Source organism: Mus caroli, chromosome 9, assembly GCF_900094665.2.
Source record: "Mus caroli chromosome 9, CAROLI_EIJ_v1.1, whole genome shotgun sequence".
NCBI lineage: Eukaryota > Metazoa > Chordata > Mammalia > Rodentia > Muridae > Mus > Mus caroli.
In genome coordinates, this window is record NC_034578.1 from 19,444,890 (window position 1) to 19,472,001 (window position 27,112).

Here is a 27,112-nt window from a genome sequence, read left to right on the forward strand (position 1 = left end):
CCCTCCCTCCTTCTCTCTCTCTCCCTCCCTCCCTCCCTCTCTCCCTCTCTCTTTCTCTCTCTCTCTCTCTCTCTTTCTTTCTTTCTTCTGTTCTTTCTTCTTTCTTTTTGAATAATGACATTGAGATCTAGTTCATTTACATAGTTACCCATTTAGAATTATAGTTCAACCATCCTTCCTATATTCACAGATATGTGTAAACAGCACCACCCCTTTAGAACATATGTATTTTCTCAATAAGAAAACTTAAGTTTTAGCTCTGCCTCCTCCTACCCTACACACCAACTTCTTGCCTATATACACTTCACATTTCCATGCATTTCACTTCAATGAATTCATACATTCTTCTTATGACTGGCTCTTTACATCTAGCATAATGTTTTCAATATTCATCCAGTTTTCAGAAAACTTTATTGATTCTTTGTGAGCTTCATATCACCCATCCATCTTGCTCATCTCCCCATCCCCTCATATTTGTCTTTAGCCTTTGCAACCTCCCCTCAAGATAAAACACACAAACCAAAAAACCCACAACCTTCATCAACAACAAAAAGCATAGAAGACATCTCATCATGAAAGCTGATGATGTCACAATGTACCACACAGTATATCTTATCTGTCTACACATATTCATGTGAGAATGTTCTTGCCATGAGTCACTGGTCTGGTTCAAGATCTTTGTCTTCTGTGATACCATTGATATTGGATCCTCATTGGGCCTCCTCCCAATTATCCTATTATTGCCCTGTGTCATGGAGATCCCACATGCAAGTTTGGACCAGCAAGACTGGCCCTTTCACACATCCCAACCCTTCACAGATGATATCAGTTTTGGGGCCAATTCAGAGCCCTGGAACTGGACCTCAGTGTTAGCTGAGCTGGTCAGCAAGCCAGCTCTCTTTCATCCATACCACCAGGTTATGTTCTTCAGCACTGTCCAGACTAGGCCACTCAATTCTACCATCAGCGGAATCAGGGCCAGTTCTCCTGCTCTCCTGCCCTTGGGGCTGGCTTACCCAGTACCCATACCTCCTGAGCCAGCTCCACTGTGCAGCTTAGTCAAGCTTCAGCACCCCCTCTCCCAAGTGGAGCTGGGCTAGCTCTCCAGCTCATATTCCCTTGGGGCTGGCTCACTTGTGCCCCCTCCACCAGGATCAGCTTTACTTTGTTGCTCAAGCAAGAGGCAGGGCTTGCTTTTCTTGAGTGCTGCAACCATGGAGGGGCAGAGCCAACTCACTGGTTCTTGTCACCTCAGTGCCAGTTCTCCCAGCAGCCATAGGTGATGAGGTCTCAGTTGTGGAGGGCATCACTACTGAACCCAGGCCACCCACAGCAGATGAGTGGTGAGGCCAGCTCTCCCTCACTCTGTCCTGGTGCTGGCTCGCCTGCTTCCCCTGTACCAGGACCAGCACTACTCTGCTACCCAGACAAGGTACAAGGCCCAATCGACCGCCAAAGTGCTGCAGTCATCAAGTAAGGGACAGAGATGGATCTCCTATTCTCATGACCCTGGTGCTAGCTCTCCTGACTGCCACAGGTGGCGAGAGGCAAGGGGTACAAAGCATTACCTCTGTACTTATGCAACCAGTGATAGACTAGTGGTGGGGACAGCTCTCCCATGCTCTCTCTCTCGGGGCTGACTCATCCGTGTCCCCTCCCATCACCAAGGTCAGCTCTGCTGTGCTGTCCAGTCAAGGTACAGAGCCTGCTCTCTGGAATGCTGCTGCTGGTGAGGAATAGGGTCAGCTCTCACAAGCTCATGACCCTGTGGGTAGCTTTCATGACTGCCAAAGGTGGCAAGGGATATCACCTCCCTGCCTATGCCACCCCATCACACACTAGAATCAGGGTTAGTTCACCCACACTCATGCCCTCAGGACTAGCTCCTTCTGTTCCTCTATCACCCAAACCATATCCACTGTACTTCCTGAGCAAGATACAGGGTCCACCCCTGAGTGCTGCCAGCCATGAGAGAGATGGGACCAGCTTTCCAAAGTGCCACATCCAGTGATGGACAGGGCCAGTTCTGCACAGCTTCTGGACATTCATGTGGTCTCTGGCAGCTTCCCCAACCAGGGACATCCCTGTGTTCTCTAGTGGTAATATGAGCCACAGACACACCAACTCCTGCTACTGCCTAGCCATGGACTTAGACAAGGACAGCTCCAGCTGGGACCTCATCACGGCCCCTGGTGGCAGGGCTGGTCACTCATAGCAGGCTACTCCTCTCCACCCTTGAGCCTCCAATTCCATCTCTCATCATAATGCTCAAGTTGCTCCTCTTCTCTTTCTGTCCCATGTGATGAGCACACATTAGCACATTGTAGTGGCTCCCACTGCAGGTGGGCCATGCAGCCAGCAGGCCCCTGGGCAATATTCTCCATCCATGCCTATTGTGGTGGCAAGAAGGTGTCTATGGCTCACATGGGTCATGAGTTGAAGTGTAGGTCTGGGTGGCATGGTGGTCCGCAGGTTTTTGTCTGCCTTCTTCTTCCTGTGCTGCCTGGATTTGATTTGATTTTTATGGTCCTAGGCATAAGACAGCTTTGGCCACCAAGCTAGACATCAAACTAGGATAAACAAAGGATTGCTATCTGCTCTGCCCCTGACTGATGTAAGAACACCATCACCAACAAGGCATTTATTTGCCCATTGCTTGGGGGTTGGGAAGAGAGGTTCATCCACTTTTAAAGAACACGTTCTTATTACATTTCTAAAATATAGTCAAATAGTATTCTACCATAAAAATATAATACACTTTCTTTGTTGATTATCCAGACTGTTTCTACCTTGTGGTTATTATAAATAGCAATGATATGAAGGGCTAGGTACACATATTTGTTTAAACATCTGTTTTTAATTCTTTAGGTTTTATGTTGGGTTAAAAGGAACTTTTAAAATCTTTTCCAAAGTGGCTACCATTTGCATTCCTTCTAGCAGTATAGGAGGTATCCTTAATGAGGATGAGATGGTCATATTTGCTTTATAAATAATGATGTCAAACATCTTTTAATGATCTGATATTAAAAAGTAGTGAATGCTCTTTAGCCCTGGTATCAAGGGTAAGCTGACAATTAAATAGGATGTAAATGGGCAAGACCCTTCTTATCTTTCTCCCAACCAGAATCCTACAGCCTAGTGGCATGCATTGGCAGCGTACAGTCAGCCATTGATGGCTGCTTGGATGGAGACCAGCTGGCTGACTGTGGCTTTCTTCTTTCTGGAAAATGTAGCAGGAAAATGATTTCTAAAATATAATATGATTTTAAATCTGATTTTTCCTTTTCTTATGCAAAATACTTAATGAATCTTGTGTTTATGGAGAAAATAACCAGCAGCCTTGCGAGATGGATCTGTGAGGGGCCCACGCTTCAGAGCTCAGTGTGCTCATGGCCCTCACATCGCAGAATGCCTCATGTTTTAGATGTACAAAATTATGAAAGTCCTGAATGCATTTTCAAAGAAAAATATACAACAAAGCCCATCAAAACAGAGAATAAGTTTGCCGGGAATCAGTAGGGAACTCTCAAAAAGGAGTGGGAAGATTCTTAAGCCACTACTCTTAACAATTCAATAACAATTCTTGAATAGTTAAGGTACAGTACACATGTCATCTACTTTTAGGTCTTTGAATTATTTATAATTCGGTGAAATGTCAGATCCTTAGTTGTAGTAGCAGTTAAATTGTCTCACTCACAAATGGGAAGTTATCTCAGAAACTTCTGCAACCCTGAAGACCAAGTTTCACTATCTCCGCTTGTCAAAGCCGTTGGATCTGAGACCACCTGAGTCAAACAAAGCTTAGCTGATACTTGCATCAGGGTGCTCGGAGCAGTCAGAAGCACTGACCTCAGGTCACCAGAAGGACAGATCAATAGGCTCTGTCTTACTGCAGGCCCCTAATAGATCAAAGGTCACCTATAATAGGAAACAACCAAATGAGCTGTTATGTTGATAATCACCCTCTGTAGGCAGTTTCTCTAAAGAGAGACAGTAACGATCCCGATCCCCCAAGCCCAGAATCTTTATGATAACCAGAAGAGAGATATTCTGAAGCACTGTTATTGCTTTGTTTACTACTAGTATTTTTGGGTTTGCCAGCTGTTATTTAATACCCTGGAAGCTGTAAGTCCCCGAGAAGCCTTTGTGTAGCATAAGCCAAACTTACTTCAAAAATCATTTTTCACCCAGAAACAGAAGGTTGGGATAAGGGGAGATTCTGCCAATTTGGCAGCAGGGAGGAGGCAGAAAGGCCAGCAAAAGACACTCTGCTAATGCAATAAGTGCAAGCCTCCTGGGGACGAGAAAGCATTTTCCATAGTGTTTACTTCTTGTGTTAAAGACTTAAGCATAAACCTCTGAAAATCCCTGAGAACTGAGTTTCTACCTTGCATCCAGCCCTTTGTCATGGATTTCCTGTTTCCATTTTCTTAGTGATTCCTTGAATTCACTTATTCCATTTCATTACAAAGTGAAACATAGAGCCTCAGAGGGAGGATGATTTAAAAGAAGTCACCTCAGTATCTGTAGCTCCATACTGTTCCTACTAAACTTTCTCCCACCAAGGCCTTCCCTGTTTCCAGCGCAGATTTCTGGTAGGTAAAGAGGAAGCTGGTTGACCTAAGATCTGTTGCTTTGAGGGGAAGGGAAAACATTATCTCGGGTGAGTGGGAAGATGTCATGTTTGATATTCAGTAAAAGCCCACTGCTAGGACAGGTGGGTGAAAGACCATCATGAACAAGGTAAGAATGACAGCTCATGTTAGCTGTCAGTTTTAGCTAAGGACGGGTACACAAGTTAAATTAACATGAAACGGAGTAGACTTTCCGGAAAGCAGTTAGCCTCTGTAATGAGGCCTGATCTCTTCCAATCCAGAGGGAGTCCTGACAGTAGCCTGCCTTTGCTCATCTCTTTCCTGGGTCTCCTCTTGGGCCACCATGTAAATGTGAGAATTGTCAGTCTTTAGAATCTTGTGGGCACACGCCATATAAACAGCCCACCACCCTGTGTGTACAATAGGATATGCACATGAACCCTGCTGGGAACCCCGTAGGGTGTATGGAGCTCAGAGAGACTTATTGGGTGATGCATCTGCAGATGGGATGGCTGAGGCTGAAGTCAGTGAGTGATGTGTTACTAGGTCAGCCTCAGGGTGCCCACAGCTGAAGAGGACACTGTAGCTCAGAGGACACGGAAGGGATGAACATCTTTCAATCAAACACCGTTGGATATAGTTGGAATCATATTATGTTTAGTGACCATAGAATTTTGTATTTCCCCTTTTCTCTTAGCAAGATTTTGTTACTAATTCTTAAGTATTTAATCAAACCATTTTAACCATGGAAGGGACATCTTTATGTGCACAGATATCTGACCCTTTCTAACTGGACCTGGAGATCAGACAGCAGGCACATTTTGTTTTCTATGGGAAATGGCAAGTGGAAAGTGGAATAGAAAAAGAAATTTTTTTATAGAAAGCACAAAAGGATAGAATACAAAAATCTATGACAGTGACACCTTGAAAAGTTCTAAGTGGACTGGTTTTAGAAATCAAACAGTCTCAAATTTAGTTGAGACTAATGGAGTTGTAGACGAGGTTTTCCAGAGGAACAAGTAACAGAAATTGTACACAGAATTTCAAAATAAAGATATGGAAGAAATAACCAGTAAATTTATTGCACTAATATCGGAAAAAGAAAAATTATGGTAAAATGTTTTATTAAACACAGTAGCTAATAAAATGTTCCAGCATTCTTGTTCTTCCCTAATAATTTTTATTTCACATTTATTTCAAAAATCATTCAAATTACATGGAGACTACAAGAGATAGCAAAATAATCTCCATAACCAAAAAAGGAGTATGTGAAATATTTTAAATGGTAGCCATGAGTTGGAAGTGCTGTATAAGTGATAACAGTGATAAGGACACTGTTCAAAGTGAGCTGACCAGCAGCATTGTATGTTCATGCCCTGAAGACCTAGTACTGTATAAGAAAAAGGAAGGCTGATGAATACATAAGGCAGGAAGGCAAAGAGAGGGATGTGTGAGGGCAAAGGACAGCAAGAACTTGGCGGGTGAGGGGGACACAGAAGGGGAAACACAAGGGAGCAAGTGAAAAGAGTTTGTGAAAATTTCATGCCCACCTTATGTGCTCACCTAAAACACTAATTTAGAAAATAATGATCAATTTTTAAAGGTTATATACTCTACAACATGATTCACATAACTTAAAGGTCATATATAAAATAATATTATTCACATAAATTTAAAATGAAAGAATATCATATAATTTGTAGCTACAACAATTACATGCAGTAAAATTGTATGTTATCCTCTTAATGATTACCTACTGGTAGATAAGCTGTAGTACTTTAGTACATTGCCTTTGTTTAAATTACATTAACATTTAACATGTGTATATAAATGTATAATTATATAATATAAATTTTACTGCATTCTTTAGTAATTAAATTTATTATAAATCAAGGATAATCATTTGTCTTCGAGGAAGAAAGAAGAGAATAAAAATAGAGTAGGAAAGGCCAAATATATTTGTTATACTTCTGATATTTTCATTCTTTTGAAAATCTAGATCGGGCTCATAGGTGCTTGCAGAAACTGAACTGCCAATCAAAAAGCATATATGGGATGGACCTAAGTCCCCTAGACATATGTAACAGATGTGCAGCTTTGTCTTCATGTGAGATCCCTAACACCTGGAGCAGAGACTCTCTCTGGCTCTGTTGCCTACCTTTGGATCCCTTTCCCCTAACTGGGCTGCCTTGTCAAGGCTTCTAGGAGAAGAGGGTCCTAATCCTATTACAATTTTATATGCAGGTTGATATTCATGGGAGGTCTCTCCTTCTTTGAGAAGAAAGGGGACTCTGTGGGAGTGAGCGGAGAAAGTAATGTGAATATGATCAAAAGACATAGTAGTTGTGTATCTAATTCTAAAACTGTCAATATGTGGAAGAACTTTTTAAAGTTGATCAAATGATTTTGGTTGTCTATTCAGCCTGTGCTAAGCTAGATGTCTTCCCATGGAAGAAAATAGCAAAATTGAAAGGATACAGCAAAATTTCCACCAAGGTCCCTCTCTGGCTTCCTAACAGATTTGGTCCTTTTCTCTGTATACTTTCCATTAGGATGGGGACTCAAAAGTTGTTCATCCTGCCAGACTCCTTAGCTATGTATATGTTTCTTCCTTGATGACTACCCTGTGGTCTCCTCTTGATGACTGTTCTCTGGCCTCCTGTTAGCTCCATGAGATTGAAACTCCATCTACCTGCTCAGCACCCCACTTCCTTGTCCTTGCATAGTAGATGCTGAATTGCAAAGGAGTCCATGAGTGACACATTAGGTCATGAGGAGTGCAAATGTATCTTGCATAAAAGTAGCTCAGCATGAATATATGGGAAACTAGACAGAACAACCCCATTGGTCAGTTGTAGAGATGGACTAGATGCCACTCATTACTTTCTAAGTACTCTGTAGACATCTTATTGGGAACACAGATGGGAAAGCTGATTGAGAAAAGAAGCCAGGAGTTGATGGCAAATACCCTTAATCTCAACACTTGGGAGGCAGAGCCAGGTAGATCTCTGAGATGAAGGTGAACCTGGCTACAGAGTGAGTTTCAGGATAGCCAAGGCTGTACCAAGAAACCCTTTTTGAAAAACAAACAAACAAAACAGGAGGAGGAGGAAGGAGAGGAGGAGGAAGAATAAAAAGAAACAAACAGTAAAAGTATAAACTGTGCTCTGTAAAAATCAGCACAACTGATATTTTTTAAGGCATGAGAACCCAATATTCATTTTTATTTATTACAGAGAACCTCTAGCTATGGCAAAGATGAGCAGTGGTATATGTTATTATTGCATGACCCACATATAGTTCCTAATTTCTCTTCCATTTTCTTACCCTTTGGTCTTAGGCCAAATTATCCATTTTTGAAGTTCATCTTTATTTGTAGACCACATTCATGCTACTGCTAAGTATTCCTAATGCACTGTTTTACAAAACCAGTCTTTATCTTGTCCCTGCTGATGACTTGACTTCTTTGATGGTTGGTCTGGTTTGGAAGTGATGTAGGGCAGAACCATGCCTGTTTATTCCCAGTGCCAGGAGTATACTATTTCATAGACACCAAGTAATGGCTTATAGCTTGACAAATGACCAGGAGATGAGTGTATAACTTTGGACATAGATTTCATTTTAATTTATGAATAAGAAAATTACAGATTCCCTTATGCTATTAATTAGAATCATTATCTGTGACATCTCATTAAGCTGATTTCCATACACTTTCTCCTATGTGAAAAATTATTTATATTTAATATCTACTATACATGCATATCATAGTATAACAAATATATTTTGATACTAGCACATTCAACATTATAAAATGTAAAAGTTTAAAAACAGGCGAGATAGTAAGAAACAGGAATAGAGATCTCTTTTTCCTTCTGTCCCGGTGGGTTAGCTTGTGCCCTGGAATCATATTTTATGATTTCTGAGGCTGAGGTTCTAGAAGCAGGGTAGGATAGAATGTTGGACACCACTGCCTCTTCAACATGGTTGTATACAGAATTCCATGGAAATTTTGGTAAGATGCTTGTTCCTGGGCCCAAGCCCTGCCTTTCAAGATTTTATTTTAGTAGCTGCAACTATGCCCAGTAATTTGCTTTTCTTTTATTTTGGGGTGTGGTCACTGCTGGAGTTACATGGACTGTATTCAAGTAATTCAGATGTAGAATAGTGCCTGTCAGATTTCTATGTACATTCAAATCTGTTGAGATCCTGTCAAAACAGCATGATTTGGTGATTCCAGGTGAGGCCAAGGTTGTGTGTTTTGAATACAGGAAGCATAGTTCTGAAGTCAGCTTCTAGCTGGGCCCTTAGCCCAGCCCGTAGTAGAATTTCCTGTACATAATCCAGTCCTTCAGAGCAAAGTCGGGAGAAACGGTCAGTGCTTTTGTTAGAGAGAAATTATCACTAACATGAAACCTCCTGTGGCCTGTTAGCAGCCCTTAGTTATAACTTCCCCATTCAAGAATTTTGACTCTTCTCTGATCTTTAATTGTAGGATAATTGCAAATAAAAAGCTTTGAGGATAACTAGTACCGTTCTTCTTTTCCTGAATGGTTTTGATAATGGCCGAATTGTTCATTTCCCCCTTAAGTTTATGATATTTATATAGGGATTGTTTTCATCTAAAGTCTGAAATACAATCCTGTCTTAGTGTTTACCTGATTCTTTGCAAAAGCTGGGAGGAACATGTAATGTTCTGATTCAATTTCATAGAAGCTCTTCAAAGTGGTCTATTACATTCTTTAGTATGATATATTGTTTTTGAAGAATGTTATGTTAGGCATAAATTACAAGAGTAAATTATTTTGGTGTAAATTTAGAGGAAACAGGTTCAGAATGTGACCCTTAAATTTTACTTATCCAGAAATAGAAGAAAATAATTCCAGATTGGAAAGCTATTTAGTTGTAGAGGACTGTTAGAATTTGCTCCTTTATTCTGAAGGATTGAGTTGAAGATGGGTGAAGATTCAAATGAGGAATCAGCAGCTTCAGGTTTAGTCTGGAAATATGGATTAGGGGCTTAGTTTCAGAGCTTGGTTGGAGAAAGAGTCAGTACTGGGGCTAAGGGTTCCTCGGCTAAGGTTCAGTACCCAGAGATGGTCCTGGCCAGCACTTGCAGTGGGGTACCATGGGAATTTCCTGATGTCCTAGCTAGCCACACCAGAAAGAATGGATAAGAATCTCTACAGTGCTTGAAGCTCCTCGTGATTTTATATCCACAGCTGAGAGCAGTGCAGGTGACTGCCAGGTCCCTCTTGCTTCTCCAGTTACTCATTAATCGTGTTCTGGCTCCAGTGTTTGCTTAGCCTGAGCCAGATTCGGAGATGGGTTTACCTCCTCCCCTTTTCTCTGCAGGTCTACACCCGTCTTCATTAATTAAACACATTTGGATTCTCTTGTGTCTTATTCTTTCACTAGAAAGCATTTCTTAACCATTTCCAGCTAATTAGAATTCATGTTGGTGTTTTGGTTTGTTTGTACTTAAAATCACTTCTTGTATTTGAAACCACATCTTTTAATCTCTCCTGTTTCCTAGGAGGCTGCTAAATGAATGCATCTTCTCATTTAATTATCTGTGGTGCCTAGCATCTAATTTAGTGCTAGTGCATAGAAAGAACACAGCAAGAATTTTTCTGAGTAAATGGTTCATCTCTTACCATCATTCTCATATTCAAATATCCCATCAGTTTCTGAAACTTCATACATAAGCTCTCCAACACACCCCATATTCCTTTCTTTGGCTATACCAGCCATCACCATGGCCTTGGTGTATCCTCAGTATCTTTTCCTTGCTACCATAACGAACTGCATCGTTTTTCCAAGGTGTGTCACCTTTTCTTGATGGGCTTGTGGACCCCTCACCATTATACAGCCAAGGGATATTTAAAGCATTTTTGTATAACCATGAATTAACAATTGTAGCAAGAGGCCATGAATTTGAGCAAGAGAGGGCGCTGTGCCTGTGAAAGTGATGGGAGAGGGAAAGGAAGGGGGATGGTGTGATCATATTTTAATTGCAAAATGCAAATATGAATATTTAAAAACAGAGTATTTTCCACATTGTTCAACTCTTATTCTTTTCACATCAGTAACACTTCCGTAATATGGAACTTTTAAAAAATACAAAACTGCATGTATATTTTATCCAGAAGAAAATCCTCCATCCACAGACGCATACTCTGCTTGATTCAAGTTCTGTATTTCTAAAGTGTGCTTCATGTTGCATGAGAGCTTGCTTTGTGAATTCCCTAGACATTACCGCTCCTACTCAGGTATCGTTGGCCTTTGGGAAAACTGTTCTTAAAGCTGCTTCTCTCCCTTGCTCCCCTGAAGTTCCCCAGTTGCATGTAATTTGTAAACTACTGAAATTATGAGCTTTAATTTTGAAATTTTATGAAAATTATTTTTAGGGTTTGGGGAGCTCAGATTTAGAAGCTATAATTTTAATAATAATGACAGTGGTGGCTTTGAACTTACTGGCACGTCTTGATCATTTCACCTCGACACTTATGCTGAGGCAAGATATTCATAGTACTAAATAAGCATTTTTGTTTCAGTTTTGTTATGTTTGACAAGCCTTAAAGGTTAATATTAAATTTGCTATAGAATATCCATGAACATGAGTGTATTAATATTAAGATTTTTTTCTGTAAATATTTTTATTTGAATCCATACTTGCATTCCTAAAAGAAACACTGCTTGGTCATGCTATGATTTCTGTAACATGGTGCTGGATTCTATTTAATTATATTTTATATAGTATTTTTAATCTTGTACTTATGAATTGTTAGCATTTATTCTTCTTGTCTTTGCTGCCATTTTTTATATTTTGGTAAGACTTCAATTCTTCCTCACTATATGTGACCATTTGTGCCATGTAACATGCATTATAATTCCCTAAATTAAGAGCTTCCTATTATTTCTATCTTCAGGGCTTAATAGCTGGGTATATAGCCTGGTCCCTCTGATAAGCATCCTGTCTTTGTTTACTTTCCAGATTCTTTCAGGAATGCTCCTTGTTGATGATTGGCCCACAATGAGGTCAAACCAATGGTTCATATTGTCACTTATGTTGATCATTCTCTGCCTTGGTGTTCCCATCATACTGTTTTCATATCTCAGCTTCAACACATATCAAATGGCAGCGACATTCTCTTTGTAACCATTTCTCTAGCTTAATCTTTTAAGGAGATTTTGAATTCCCACCATTATAACATCAGGTCGATCATAGTACTGCTACATAGTATGTGCTCAGGAAATGTTAGTTGAACAGTAAGCAACTAAAGAAAACTCAAGCATAGGTTGACCTCACTCAAGTTCTAGAATTCCTGAGGTACTGCACAAAGCTGTAGAACCACAGGGAGAAATAGGCCAGTTCTCTCAGTAATGTTTCACTGCCTGCCTATGCCTAGGCAGGACCCGCAAACATGCATTTGAATGAGTCCATCGTTTACATTTCTTATTGTGGCATCATGGTGCCTGGATGCTTTCTTTAGATGCAATGGATTCTGTCTTAGTTAGGGTTTCTATTGTTGTGAAGAGACACTCTGACCAAGGCAACACTTATAAAGGCAATATTTAATTGGATCTAGCACACAGGTTCAGAGGTTCATGGCAGGAAGCATGGCAGCATCCAGACTTGGTGCTAAAGAAGGAGCCAAGAGTTCTAGCTCTTGATCTGAAAGCAGTCAGGAGAGGACTGGCTTCCAGGTGCCTAGGAGAATGGTCTCAAAGCCCACCCCTACAGTGACACACTTTCTCCAACAAGGCCACACCTCCTAATAGTGTCACTCCCTGGGCCAAGCATATTCAAACTACCACAGATGCCAAAATGGTGGGCCTAGGATCATTCTTTCATGATTATTTTTTTTCATAAAAAATACACCTGTAGTTGATGAACACCTGTATGCTCAGTGAGACACAACTGTGGATTCTTCAGTGTTCATGTTATGGTTGGAGAAGGTGGCCAACAATGAACTGATGTGAAGCTAGATCCATTGCTGTCTAATTCTGGAAAAAATGATGGAGGAATTTCTTTAGACACCAGTGGGCGTGGCTGAAACATTGGAGACAGCATACTAGCTTGAGAGTTGAGAAGGAGTAACTGAGCCACACCTCTGTTAACTTAGGGAAATTCCCAGGGAAAGGCAGCAGTGAGCTTTGCATATCTTGGGCGAAGGCCAGGGTGGTTGGAAAGTTAGGGCTGTTAAAAAGACAAGAAGCTAAAGGGCAGGACCTTCTCAGCCCATCTGGCTGCTGTAGACTGTATGAGAGCTTGGTAAAATTATATTTTAAATGTGATGCAATATTTTGGAAAGTCTTGATTAGAGAGGTATCATACATGTGAAAGAATATTTGACTGCTATGGGGGAACAAAGGCATTTTCTTGTGTCCTTAAGCATCATTGTAAAAAGTGTTTGCCTGAAACTGGCTTCTTTGCCCCTAGGAAGGCAAAGGATGAGGTCTGTGCTGGAGATGTCCACGTGAAAAATTACCGCTCTTCTAATTCTGTTTCTTCCTCATTTCTTCTTCCCTCTTCCCCAGAGTGGAACGTTCAGCCATTCTTTATATGAACTGTTTGCTTTTATTACCTTCTGACAGGCTGTGTTCTTCGAATTTCTCAGCAACCTTAGCATCACTACCCAGATAGAGTCTAATCACATTGTTAGGCTTTTATATGTCTGGAAGGAGATTTTTTTTCTAAAGCTCACTCCGAAGTTTCTTTAAAAAGAACAAAGAGATGAACTGACTCCTCTGACTGACTGAGCATCATCATTTTGAGCCATTATCAGGCAGTAGCCAGCCCACAAGTACTTGCAACAGTAGCATTGAAACAAAGCAAGCTTTAAATTGATTTAGCAAAAAACACTTAACCACTATTTCACGGTAGGGAAAACAATAATAAATCTTAAAGGAGAATCATCCCAGGACATTATGAGAAATAAAACTGTTGTAGACTCATTGGTTTCTGTCAGCACTTATTTTTATGTTTTTTTTATATGATTGTTTATAGAGAGAATGAGAACTGGTTCATGCTTTGATCTGGAGTTGAAACCACAATCAGAAGGGAAACTCTGATCTGCCTACTGCCATGGTGCTGTCTGTGTTGCAAAGAATGACACAGCATTTGCTGAGCAGTAAGGAAGAAAGAGACAGATGCAACCCTTTACCCCTGCAGTGACTGTTGAACATTTTGGCCTAAGTGCACTGGTGACCCTGAGCAGGATTATGCTGGCTCTCCAATGGGTACAATTTTTTCATGACTCTGTTTTCAGGGACTAGTGGTAGATCTAAACTTGCCATACTGAGTATTTGTAGCATTAAAATCAATATGTGTTAAAAATCAGGAATTCCCTGTCTGCACTCAAGGGTCTGGTGTTAAATGTTTTCTACCATGTCCTGCCAGACACTGGACATATAAAAATATACCTTACCCCCTCTGCTTGTCCTCTAAGATCAGCTCCTCCACTACATACGTGTGATCTATGGGAAGACAGAAAGCAGCTTCAAATCCTTAGCTTCACCCCTTCAACATGGCATTGCCCCATTTTAGCCTTTACATAGACTTTCTCTTATCTTGAAATATTTTTCTCAGTTGGAACCAGGGCTCCTGGTGTTACATGTCTTCTCCCTCTCAAAGCTTTTCCTGAGTCCTTAGCTGAGTAATCTCCATCCCATGATCCATCTCTCCTCCTGAGATGCTTTTGTTGTTCTGTCACGTTTCTCTTCAAACCTTGACTAGCTCAGGATCCTCCATGCATCATCCCTGTTCCATAGCTCAGCCTGTGAGGAGTCCATTGTGTGGCATTGCCTAGCTTTTGGCCCATTCTCCATGACTGGTTTTCTTTCCTGTTGCTCACATGAGGAAATGGTACAGGAAGATGGAAACAAAGGCCCATACTGGTTATGATGAAAAAGTCCTTCCTTTCTTTTTGCCCAAGTAAACCTTCTTTCTTTTGGCATGTCACTCAAACAAACCTTTGTCCTTGAAATCTTTCCTAAATTTTCCTACTCTCTGACACATCATCTTCATCCTTCTTTTACAGTTTAGTAGCACATTGTTAGCTTAGAGTAGGAGCTCTCACATGTCGCCTTTGCCCGTTGCTCGGAGGTGAGCACACTGCTCTGCTCAATAGATTTACTGAAAGGATAAATAAAAGGGAAGAAAGTCTGTCCTCAGGTGAAACATCTCTTAGCTTCTAGATAGGAAGGAAATCAAAGTATAGGAATTTAAAACAAGATGGGATATTTCTGGAAGTTATCCCAAAAGTTTCACTTCTAAGTGGGACATTTTTATTTTATGTCATGTATTTGAGCAAGATGTCATATGGAATGTGAACGGGAATAGAATTCTATAATGCAACATAAGGTAGAATCGGAACAAATGGGTGGGAGCTGCAGAACACACTTTCATTTAAAATATGGAAATATGAGGAGCCTTCCTGAGAGCTGGATGTGGTAATTGTCGATCACGGGAATGAGATTCCTAAAAAGACACCGAGCTCCCATCTCAGACAGATGACACAGAGGGGTGACCATCTGTCAGGAGTGTTAGAGGCAGAACTGCTGCAGAGAGTCAGTGTTCCTTCCTTAAGGTCTGCTGAGACTCTGTGATTCTATACCTGTCACCCAGCCTCTGATGGATCCCAAGCACCCTGAACAAAGATGTGTTTCCATGCTCATTGTTGTTGAGACCTTCACTTTAGAAGAATTATTAAGGACACTGAGGAAGAAAATATCTATAAAGATCAACACCAATCTCGTTGGAAAAGCCTCTCTAAATTTTACGTCTTTTGCTTGTTGGAAAAATGGAACCTTTGTGAGTGTTAGAGCTTAAAACTGAAGCCCAGAAGAGTAGCCGTGCTATTATTGTCCCATATGAGTTAGGGAAACCTCACTCCTCTATCATTTTAGTTTGTTTCCTTTGGGTTCCTAGGAAGGAGAGAGGGATGCTGGGGAGGCGGTGCATTCTCATTCTCTAGAGCCATCACATCTTCAGGCTATCCTCAGCTGTAGACATCTGTAAATCTCATTCACTTTTGCTCAATGATGGAAATTTACACGGGGCTTTTTTATTCCTTCTTTAACTACTGATGGAGATGTTGGTCTTGACTTTCACACTCTCCTCTGCAGAAGCAAATTCTCATATCCCTTGCACAGGAATTTTTTATGCTTCTCTTTCTCTTCTTTTACTTTCTTTTGAGTTTGACCCTAGCTACTAGCAGAATGGTGATTTTTCTCCTGTTATGGCCTTTCCCCTCTTCTTCTTCAGTCCCCATGACCACTACTTAGCCAGCTACCCTATTTCCTCACCTCTTTAGCATCAGCATGTCTTCCTGTACTTCTCCTCAATCCTGACTTTACCACTTATTAACAGTGGGTGTGAATAATGCATTCAGGGAATAGGTTGTGAGTATCCACTCTGAAACAGGGACTGCACAGGGCTAGGGAACTTGGTGAGCAAGGCTTGTCTGATCTGGGGCTCAAGTGAGACCAATCACATGAGGACACAGTTGCAGGTATGATAAGAGGCATGCAGGGTTGTCAGAGGCAGCCTTAGGGTCACCTCATCTGGTAAGATTATTCCAGAAGCCTTCTTTGAGGACTCTATTGGGCTGTTGTTGAATAACCAGAGGCATTAAAAGAATAATATAATAATGCAGAGAAGGGAGTTTTGAACTAGACTTTGAATGCTCATTTTGCCACTTATTAGCAGTGGAATGCAGACAACATCGATGCAGTTTTAGGCAAGAGTTGTGGAGACTTTCAGACCTCTCCTAGTTGCTTCTGAAAGCAGGTTTTTCTTTCTACCCTTTTGGGACTTATCTAAGAGACTGGCCTGGGGACAGTGGGTTGTAAAACTGGTTTGCCTTTTGAGCCTGTAGTGGATGAATTTCTTTACTTTGAGTTGAGAATGACTGCTTCAGCACTGTGGGTTGGGTGGGGATAGGTTCTGGGATGAGCAGCTCCTTTTGGTCCAGCTGACTGATCCATGGCTGTCCAAAGCAAGGGTGTGAAAGGCCCTTTCTTGTGCAGTGAATGGATATGAATGATGTGTTATTTTTGAGCCAAAAGACACTGAAGTCTTGATGAAAGTCTCCCAGCATCTGAAAAAGCTCATCCCAGCACCACATCCTCTGGGAACAGCCACCACTGCTGCTGCCCTATTATTAAGGCACATGGTGGAGGATTTATGCTTCTGCGGGTTGTGGGGCTTGGCAGCCAGCCACTGCTTAATGTGAGAAAGGCCTATGGGAGGACCAGCCCTTTGAAGCAGAAGTGGGTGGCAGCTACTGCATGTGGCTGGGGTGTGGTCTGGGATACTGCATGCCTTCTCTATCTTTCCACTCCCTTACTCCCTTGGCCCTTGGGGACACCCCACTGCTTTTGGATGGTGAGAGTTCTGCTGTGATACAAGAGGCCAACCTCATGACTCCCCAGAGAGTGGGGCAGAGGAGCAGCACCCTGGAACCACAAAAAAGACACGACCATGTTCCATCTCGTCTGCCCATGATGCAGATTCAGCTGGGGCAATGGCAAGTGGTTTCTGCCTTTCCTTGTCTCTCAACTACAGCTTTCTAATAATAGATATGGCTCTTTTTGTCTCTTTTCATTAGAGATTAGCAGCATAGACAATATATCTTGTTATATACTTACTTGTCTATGGAATTCAGAGTAAATGATTTCCTAGGAGGGAAGATATTGTGCCCAAGAACACACAACTGGTTTAGTTAGTCAATCTATCTATCTATCTATCTATCTATCTATCTATCTATCTATCTATCTATCTATCTATCCATCTATCTGTCTCCCTATCTATCTACCTGCCTATTCCTTACTCCAAAGGTGGTCACCATTCAGACTTCAGTTTCAGCAAGGAAACTTGTGTCCTACCACACTTCCTGGGTATTTATGTCAGCTACAAACCCAGAATGGAGTTTGTCAAGCATTAGGCACATAAATGTCTTTACTTCCTTCTTTACTGTGGTAACAAATTGTGCTTCTAAGTATATAATGTAAAACAATAGACATTTATTTTCTCTTTGTTTCTTTGGGTCACACTCAAGTTTTCTTTCTTTTTCTATTTTATTTGAGACAACTGTAGACCCATATTTAGTTGTATGAAAAAGTAGAGAGAAACCAGTGTGTCTTTTACCCAACTTTTCACAAAAGTAGCATCTTTGTTTTTTAAATATTTATTTTATTTTTAATTAGTATATAAAATAACAGATTTGCCCATGACATTAAAATTTTATGTGTGTGTGTGTGTGTGTGTGTGTGTGCGCACACATACACACGCCTGTTCACACGTGTGCAGGTACTTGTTTGGTTGCAGGTGATTGAGGTTGATGTTAACAGAGAACAACCTTACCGTTTTGAGGAATGTCATTCACCCCTCATTGGCAAGGAGCCCACTAATTAGTTTAGACTAACTGGCCAGCTAGCAAGCCGCAGGGGTACTCCTGTTTCCTCAGCACTGAGATTATAAGAAATATCGACCATGCTGAGAGTTTTATGTGAGTCCTGGGGAATGAATTCAGGGATGAGTGCAGGCCTATGCTTGTAAGGCCAAACCTTTACTGACTGAACTCCTGATGGAATCTCCATACATACTTGACTGTGTCCCCACTCCCATCTCCCTGCTTGTATTCCTCCATCTTCAGTATTTCCTTTCCACGTTCAAATCACCCAAGCCTCTTGTTCCTTTCTTATGATCCTCTTGATCCATGCTTATCTGACTCCACGCCCACTCCCACAAATACACATACGTACAATTGAGTAACTTGTATCCACACGTGCTGCTCTTCCAAGAGATAGCTCTATAGGAAGAACTACAGGTGCTGCTGGTCTCTCCTCATCCCCAAGAACAAGAAGGCACTTGCTCTCAAATAATTGCCTACCACCTTCTGGAATCTAAGACCAAGTATTCTCTTACATTTTGAGTCTAGAACTCTTACCGGTCTCCTGGCCTGTCTCTCTCCCTGCTATGTCAGAAGGTCCCCAGGGAGATGAGAGAGACTGTGAGTTGAGCATCGATGGCAAGCATGCAAAGATTCACACCTATGCAATGAAGTCTCTGTAAAATCTCAAGCAGTCAGGACGTGAGTGCTTCCAAATTGCCAGGTATGAGAAGGTGGCCCAGGGGGAGAGCAGGAAAGCTGTACAGCCCTCCCAGGAAGGGGGGGGTTCTGCTGGACAGGGCAGGGTTTCTGCTCCCTCCCACCTCCCCCCACATATTTGGGGCTGTGAAACACTTCCCTTTTGCTGTCCATCTTGATACATCCTAATAGACATGATGATACGTAGGGTCAGAAGTGAATTACTTTAGTGGGCAGAGGTAAGAGACCTAGGTAGAGAACCATTTCCACACAGTGGCCAGAATGCTGTGCTATGTATACAGGAGTAGTGTGTCTGCTCTGGCTTTCCTTCCCTCTATGATGGAGGAAGTTTCTCTCAAGTTAGGCAGGTTGGAGTTAAGGATTTTTGTTGTTTGGTTTTCAAGCCAAAACACATAAAGCTCAATGCCTTAGCAAAATGAAATTTGTTTAAAAGATAGAGTCTAGGCTTCTCCCACTCATACAGCCCTTGCTCTGTCCTCTGGGGGAGTGAGCCTGTGAGATTCCAGGCTCCTAGCCTTCTTGGCAGGCGCCAGGGGCAGAACCTTAGATTACAGGGCTTTAGTTGACTGGCCCTACAATTGTTCTACAGTGAGTGTGACAGTGATGGATTGAACACGAATTTAAGAGAAAAGTGATTGATTTTTCTGCCAGACAGCCATTTTTATGTGGTCCTTTATCATATACCCTCCAAAAAGAGTGAGACTTCTGATTTAGAAGCAGATGTTGGAATAAAAATTTACTGCTAGCAGGCACTCTTAATTTGTAGCCACTAGAGGGGGGTAGTGACTAGGTTTCCTTGTCCTTGGCTGGTGAGTGAGACCCTCCTTTAGCAAGATATGCCAGGCTCTGCTCAAAGAGACATGGTGGGTTAACTCTTGAGGAGAAAGAGCCCAGCAAATGCCTGCAATCACTGTCAGCTCTTCCTGGTCCAGCCATACCTCAGAATTGAGGAAGGACAGCTCATTTTCCCAGGAGTATTTCTTTCTTTTTAAATATTTGTTTGGCAGCTGCATGCATATACACAACATTATAATTGCATTCGAACCCTTTTACTCACTGGCAATCCCATCCTTTCCTTTTGAACCCTTTATTCTTCCCAACTGGTCCTCAGTGGCTATACCATTCAAGAAGATGATGTCCCCACCTGCAACAGCCGTTTGCTGTCCATAGCTAAGGGGGTGTGCCTGACTACATGATCCATAGCTAAGGGGGTGTGCCTGACTACATGACAGTGTTTACAGGGAGAGCATGCTTCCAACTCTGAACCGTCTGAGCATCAATGTGATGCCTCAAGTGGAAAGTTCCACAAACTCTACACCTCGCTGCATGGGATGGGTTGCAATTAAAACCACAAGTACACGGAGGGGATGCAGCTGCGGCTGTGTATGCAAGGTATATGTAAAATGGAATTAATTTGGGTTTTAGACATGGCTTTTGTGTCCAAGAATAATGTATGTGGTTGTATGTGTATATATATTTTGGAAAAAATTGAAATCTCAAGAACCCCTTGTCTCAAAAGGGTTAGTCAGAGCATCTTTGACATCATAGCCTAAGATTGCCATAAAAATGAAACTTGTGCCAGCATTAACTTTGTGGACCAGTGTCTTCATAGGCACATGTGGTCAGATAGATGACCTTATGAAGAAGGGATGCCTTTTAGGTACCAGAATAAGCACGATAGCTGTTAAAAATCACAACTCTGATGGATAGACACATGTAGGACTTCTTTTAATATTCATATCCTTGTATAAAAGTAGAAAGTGCTATACAGGACAAGGAAGCTATCAAAAGGAAGAGGGGACAAGAAACGGTAACAGAAGGGCAAACAGACACATGCCATGTGTTCCCATGTGCAGAATGGGGATGGAGAATGAGGCCAGGTCATGGATGTGTATGCAGAGGATCAGAGTGCAATGATATACATATATGAAAGCTTAATAAAGAAACCCATTATTTCATATGATCACTTCAATTAATTATAGAAGTTAAAACCACAGTAAGCACTGTTACCTTTAAAATAAGTCTCTGTAATCACAGAGACCTATGTTAGTCCACAAAAATATCAGCTTCCAAAGCAGCTCAGAGGATAATGGCCTGTGCTGGGTTTCTTGTGCTTTTTCCACTTCTGCTATTCAGGCAATACCATTTATCTCTCAGGCAATGTTATAATGATTAAAAAATCAATTTGTGTGAAGTGCAGTCGTGCATGTCCTGTATTCCCAGCACACAATAGACTGAGGCAGGAGGATTGAGAGTTCTGCCACAATGTGGGCTAGGTAGTAAATAGACCAGAATTTCCCAGTATCTGTAGTCTTAAGTAGTTTTCTTTTTTAAAAGGTCCCTATGAGCAGTATAGTATATCGTGTATAAGAGTCCAGCAATTACAGCAGGCACTCACTGTAAATACCTCTCTATCGAGATGGCTTGGTAAGGCTTTTGTTAACTTAGGTGTTGCACATTCACTGTTCCCAAAGCCCAAGTGGGAGCAGACTTCAAGGAAGGAAGGACTCTGAAGGCAGGAACGTAACCTCATAAACTTGTGGTTACCTTGGAAGGAATGGTAGGGTCATTGTAACCTGGCACACCAGGGTTCATTCTGTGCCATTTCAGTAGACAGACCTGATCTCTAGAGGACTGGATGCCAAGAAGAAAGAAGTGTCAGAGTCAGATGGTGTGCAGGCTGTTCTTCTAGGCCACACAATTGTCCAGTGAGACATTTTTTTGTACGTCTATCTGTGTGTGTTGAGAAGTTGACCATGTGACTGACCGTCCAGTCTAGGTCAGATGAAGATCTGGAAACCCTACCCCACAGCCCCTCCCTTTTCTGTAATTTCCCAATTTGCTTGGTTCTGTAACCAAGCAAATTCCACAGATGCTCAAGGTCCATCTCATGTATCTTGCAACAGGAAGGCATTCTGGCTGCCCTTGACACACCCAATGGAATTTGTCCACAACTTCTCAATTACAAGGGCTTTCTGCCATAACAGACTGTTTAGAGTTTGATGTTTAGTCTTCGTGTTTTCTCCCCTCTCCCCCTCTCCCTCCCCCTTTCTCCCTCCCTCCTCCCCCTCCCCCTCGTTCTCCTTTTTGGTGAAGACTGTCTGCTTTAGTCTATGTGTCTTGCTTTCTGCCTTCGATAAGCACAGACTTCATTAGGAGTCTTTCACTTAGGAGTCAGCTAAAGGTCTAACCTGGGGTACAGTGGAGGAGGGAAGAGATGAGGCTGGGCCCCAGATCTCTTTTGTATCGGTAACAAGAAAAGCCAGCTAGATTCCCATCCTCAGTGCTCTATGGCTTTGTTCACACACTACAGAGTAGCTCAGACTTGGAGTGCTGTCCTGCCAATCCCGGCAGTCATAATATTCTGGTCAGAATTTGTGTCACAGTGGACAAATGCGACAGTGGTGCCAAACTGTAGCTGGCCCACCCAGGAATGATCTAGAAAGAGAAATAGAAATTTCTTCCTGTGTTGGCTCTGCAAGCTTTTCTGTTCTTTCTTTAACTTAATAAAGCAACTCACACCTTGGTCCACGTCACTGGATCCGGTAGCCTCTCTTTACATGTTACAGTGCCATTTCCCTCTTGGGGACAGGTAAGCCCAAGTGTGTTTAAGTGTCCATATAGCCTTCAGGAGAATGGACCTCTGTTACCTGGATCAGATTTTTTTTGATGCATAATGTGATATAGATAGGCCACCTCTCCATTGTTACCAAGCCTGGATGCTTCTTTGAAACTCAGGTTCAACAATAAGGGCAGAATTTTAAGAGTTAAAGTGTAGGTAAATCTTTTAGTAGTCTCATGGTAGCTGATCCACTTGACCAGGGCTGCCTCTCACTTCTCTTGACCTCTTCTCTGAAGTTTCCCAAACATCAACCAGCCTAAGATAGTTTCACCAGCTTCTAAGAACAGATACAAACAAGGGCAGCCATGACCACAATGTGGTTTTCTAGGTTTCTTCTTTTTTGTCTTTTGTCTTTTCTGCTGCTGCTAAGTTTTGCCCCATTGGTCCTTAGTCTCAGAAAAATTGACCTACAGGTTGAGAGCTACAGTCCAGGCAACGTTCCTCTTTGGTGGCAGAGGAAAAAGCACTCTTCAATGTCTGGCTGCTGTCTCTGATGGCTTGATTCCTGTTCTCCTGGAAACAGAGCAGAGATCCCAAGGTTAATCCTTGTGCGCTTTCAGCACTTTGTCTGGAAGCAGAAGCCCTCACCTCTGTTCATCAAAAATGGCCCTTATACCCAGAGAAAGCCACAGGAGATCTACTTGGCTTTGCTGTTGCTAGGAAGCACAGCTATGTTTATTTTAGCACTACTGGAAGATTTTTAATAACACAAAAAAGCTATATGTTATGTTATTCTTACAATAATGAATATGTGCTTTTCTGAAAATATCTTATTAAATCAGAATTATCTCATCAAGTCTTATTTCCCCACAATCATTAAATTAAGAAAAAAATCATCTAGGAGACAGGATAGGAATATAAGAAGCTCTACATGAAAACAAGAACAGAAAGGATTTCTACAGAAGCAGCTTATTTTGAGGTCCTTTGTAGCCAAGAACTACGAGAAAAGTCCTCAACCCTTTTAGCCCCGGGCCACTAGGTATAGTCATGGCCTTTGGGGCAAATGCTCAACCCTGTGTGTGAGTCCCCTCCGACCATTTGTAGCCATGGCCTATGAAGAAAAGGTTCAATCTTGTGAGCCCCCCCCCCACACCCTGTATAGTTATGGCCTGTGAGGCTAGTGTTCAACCCTTTGTTGTGCAAGGTGGTCATGCCTTCCTCTTCTTTGATTTATGCTTTTCTGGATACTTCCCCCAAATATAATACATTCTGGATATAAAAGAACTGGACCCATTCCTCATCCTAAAGAGAGAAAGAAGTTATGAAAGTTCAAAGACTGCATGCAGGTGCCCTGAACATGGGACTTGGGGGATGTGGCTCTCCTTTCCTGGGCTAGTCAAGGAGGACATGTGAAGAATTTCAACTGAGCTTGAAAGGAGAGACATCATAAAACAAACACACAAAACAAAGCACACTTAGAGCAAGATTAGCAATACAGGAAGAAAGTCCTGGGTTGATGCGACATCCTTTATGATCTAGTAAATGTGAATGAGTAAGAGAGTAGGTTGAGCTCTAGGTTTCTAGGAATCTTGATTGGATGCCAAGAAAAGTGACCTTCCTCTTTCTTGTTTTTAAGAGATGATCACATTATGTAGCTCAGACTGGTCTTGAACTTCTTTCTGTTCCTTCTGCTTCTGGTCTGCTCTCTTAGGATGAGCTTTCTTTTGATGTACCAGTCAGAAGGCAGGAGTATCCTTGATCCTAATCTGACTACAATTAGGAATCTCTCTGTGAATGCAAGCGTGTCTCCATGTTCTAATGGAGTTGGCTTCCATTAGCCAGCATCGCCTAAGAGAACCGTCTATGTTTAGGAAAGCTTCTGAATTGTCCAATGTATCGGTTACCAGCAAAGTGTGTCTAGTAAGAGTATACAAATGGACACAACTTCATTTTGCTATGATTTACTTATGCTATTTAGACAGCCACTTATGGGCTGCAGTTGCTACTTTAGAGCCTTGCTGGAGGGAGTAGTGATGATATTGGCTTCATTGCTAAGAAACTGGGATGAATTGATCTGACCATAGGCATTCACCCTGGTGTTGATAATGCATTGGTTACTATGAGAGGAAATGGACATGTTCTCCAGGAGATGTCAAACTACCCACACACACACACACACACACACACACACACACAAGAGAGANAGAGAGAGAGAGAGAGAGAGAGAGAGAGAGAGAGAGAGAGAGAGAGAGAGAGAGAGAAAATGTAATGGATGAAAAGTATATTAAAAAGAGAATGCTTGAGAACCAGTTCTTTGTTTCTAACTTTTATTTATGTCATGCATGTAATTTGTATGTAAATGTGCATATATGTATATAGTAGTGTAGAAAATAGTTCATTGGAGAGTAAAGAGGAGCACTCTCAAGGGATGAGGGCAGACAATGTCCAAAAGGAATATCATGCTGGTCCACATTGAAATAGATAACTTTCCTGAGCCGTTTTCTTGTGAAGCTTATTGATAGGCCCACTTGAATCAAGTCTTACAGGGGAGTCTTTGTTCCAGATAGATAATAATCTCTTAAGATTTAAATGGTTATCTAGTATTGAACCTCTGGGTCAGGTTTATGACTAGGATCCCATTATTTTGACCAGTACTTCAAGTCCTACGCTTACAGTCTTTGGGGTTTTTTGTTTGTTTGTTTGTTTTTGTTTTTTGTTTTTTGTTTTTGTTTTTTACAAGTTGTTAACTATGAAAGAGGGCCCAATCCTAATGGCTTTCAATCCTGCTAATATAAAACTCAGTATCTAGCAAATCCCATCAAGAATTGGAGCTCAGAATCATTTAGGAGTTGGACATCAAGTTAATCTGACTACTTCTGGATAAAACGGGCATAGAAAGGTTTAGGTCTCCACTTCCCACTCCTATCCATTTGCAGGCTTTGGAGAACAATCAAAGACACTAACCCATGCAATTGGGCTACTGAAGGGTCTTTTGAAAGTGAATAGGCTGTACTTTGGAAAAGATAAAATAAGACATCAATTAGGAACACAAGGTCCCAAAACTGCAGCAACTACTGCTGAGATTGTGATGGGTGTAACTTCTTTATCATGAAAAGCTGCCGGATTTTTATGGTGGTGTCTGACATGGTCTGAATTTATTTGTTTTATTTATTTATTTATTTATTTATTTATTTATTTATTTATTTATTTATTTATTTTTATATAGCCAGACCATTTAAAAGTACCCATTTTGTCTGGGTATATCTTTTTGAGTCCAAGACCAGCCTGATCTACAGAGTGAGTTCCAGGAGAGCCAGAGGGCTACAGAGAGAAACCCTGTCTCTAAAAAGCCAATAAAATAAAATGGTACCCATCTAGCAACCTAGGAAAAATTGAAGAAAGCAGCTTTGGTCAGATTGTAATCAATTCCTAGCATCTCCTTTAAAAAGAGCTGGTCATCATGAAAATCGGGAAGTTCTGGAAGTGGAGAGGAGTCCACTGACCAACAGATTTTTTTCTTTTTTTTGAGCCCTGTCTTGGGCTCAGACAAGGAATTAGTTTTTATTTGCATTATAGGAGGCCAGAAACAAATAGCCATACAAATGTCTCCGAGCAAAAGAGTCAGAGAGCAAGTCATGGCTTTCAGGAAAAGAGAAATAGATAGCAAACCAAATTCAACTGCTCATTTGAGCAAGTCTAAGGTTGCTTAGGTATTGAATTTCCCAGGGGACTCTGGGAGATACTTCATCAGGGAGACTTCTCCTCCCTCAAGACTGAGGACTCCAGCTGGCAGTTGCTGGCACCTTGGTGACTGTATCTTTAAGATTAACACAAAGATCCTTCCCATTGATGATGATGTTTGAGTTGGAAGCCAGCTGGCACTGGAGGCTTCCTCATTCCAGGAATAACATCTGGGATTCTGGTCTGGAGTGCTTTCAGTCTCAGGGCAGTGACCCTCCAGGACCCTGTCTTGTCACACCAAGGGCAAGGGGCCTTATGAGGATGCCTGATCATTGGCCAGTTTCTTCTCCACTGACTTGTTTAGTGACAGACACAGCATTTATTTTTAAGTCTGTTTCCTCTGGGAGAGAAGCCAGCAGGAGATCTTGAATTTCCCTCTAATAATTTAGAACTTCTACATGAATTTATTTTCTCTTTTTCTAATAGCTTTGGCATCTTTTCCCCACTTTCTATCCTTCTTTATGTCTTAAAGCATTGTTACATGCTTTACAGAGAACACTCAAAGAGTAGGCAGGTAAATCTACCCTCAGAACCTCTCTGCAAAGCTCAGTGTAGAAGCTGTGCCTCCCCTCTGGCACAATGACAGGTGAGCCTCCTGACAAACTCCTTATTTATTAGAACATAATCATGACATGGGAATTTTGTAAAAGCAGAAATCTAAAAGACAAATCTCAGCAACAATAAAATCCATGAAAGTCTTCTACTTAAGATATAACCTAGATTTATATTATACTATATAATATAATACTGATGCATACCAATTAAAGGAAGGACAGTAATCTCCCAAAAAGGCATGTTAGTTCAGAGCCACATGTCATAAACTACATTTTCCCTATACTGAATTATTAGGTGTGATAAACATGAACAGAACAGTTGAATAACCGCCCATTTCCCCTCCTGAAGTTGATTTGAAGTCCATTTCAAGATGCTTTTAGTTTTCTGGTAATAGATTCCTTTGCAACCAGCAAAAGTATGTATAATTATTCTGGAATCTGTTCCATCTGTCTGGATGTCAAGTTCACAGGATCAGGAGGACAGTGTGAGGAAACTCAAAGTGAATAGAATCAAAATTTGTATCAGCAGGTCTCACGAGAGCC

At 41.5% G+C, this 27,112-nt stretch overlaps 1 protein-coding gene and 1 non-coding gene across 2 annotated transcripts in view; one reads left to right on the plus strand and one right to left on the minus strand.

Moving 5' to 3' along the window:
- Positions 1 to 27,112, plus strand: part of Bmper (BMP binding endothelial regulator) — a 254,962-nt gene that overhangs the window by 213,692 nt on the left and 14,158 nt on the right. The gene's annotated exons all lie outside the window — the stretch shown is intronic.
- LOC115032031 lies at positions 2,521 to 2,665 on the minus strand. Its single transcript, XR_003837678.1, has one exon. It is a non-coding gene; the product is annotated as a small nucleolar RNA SNORA48 (small nucleolar RNA).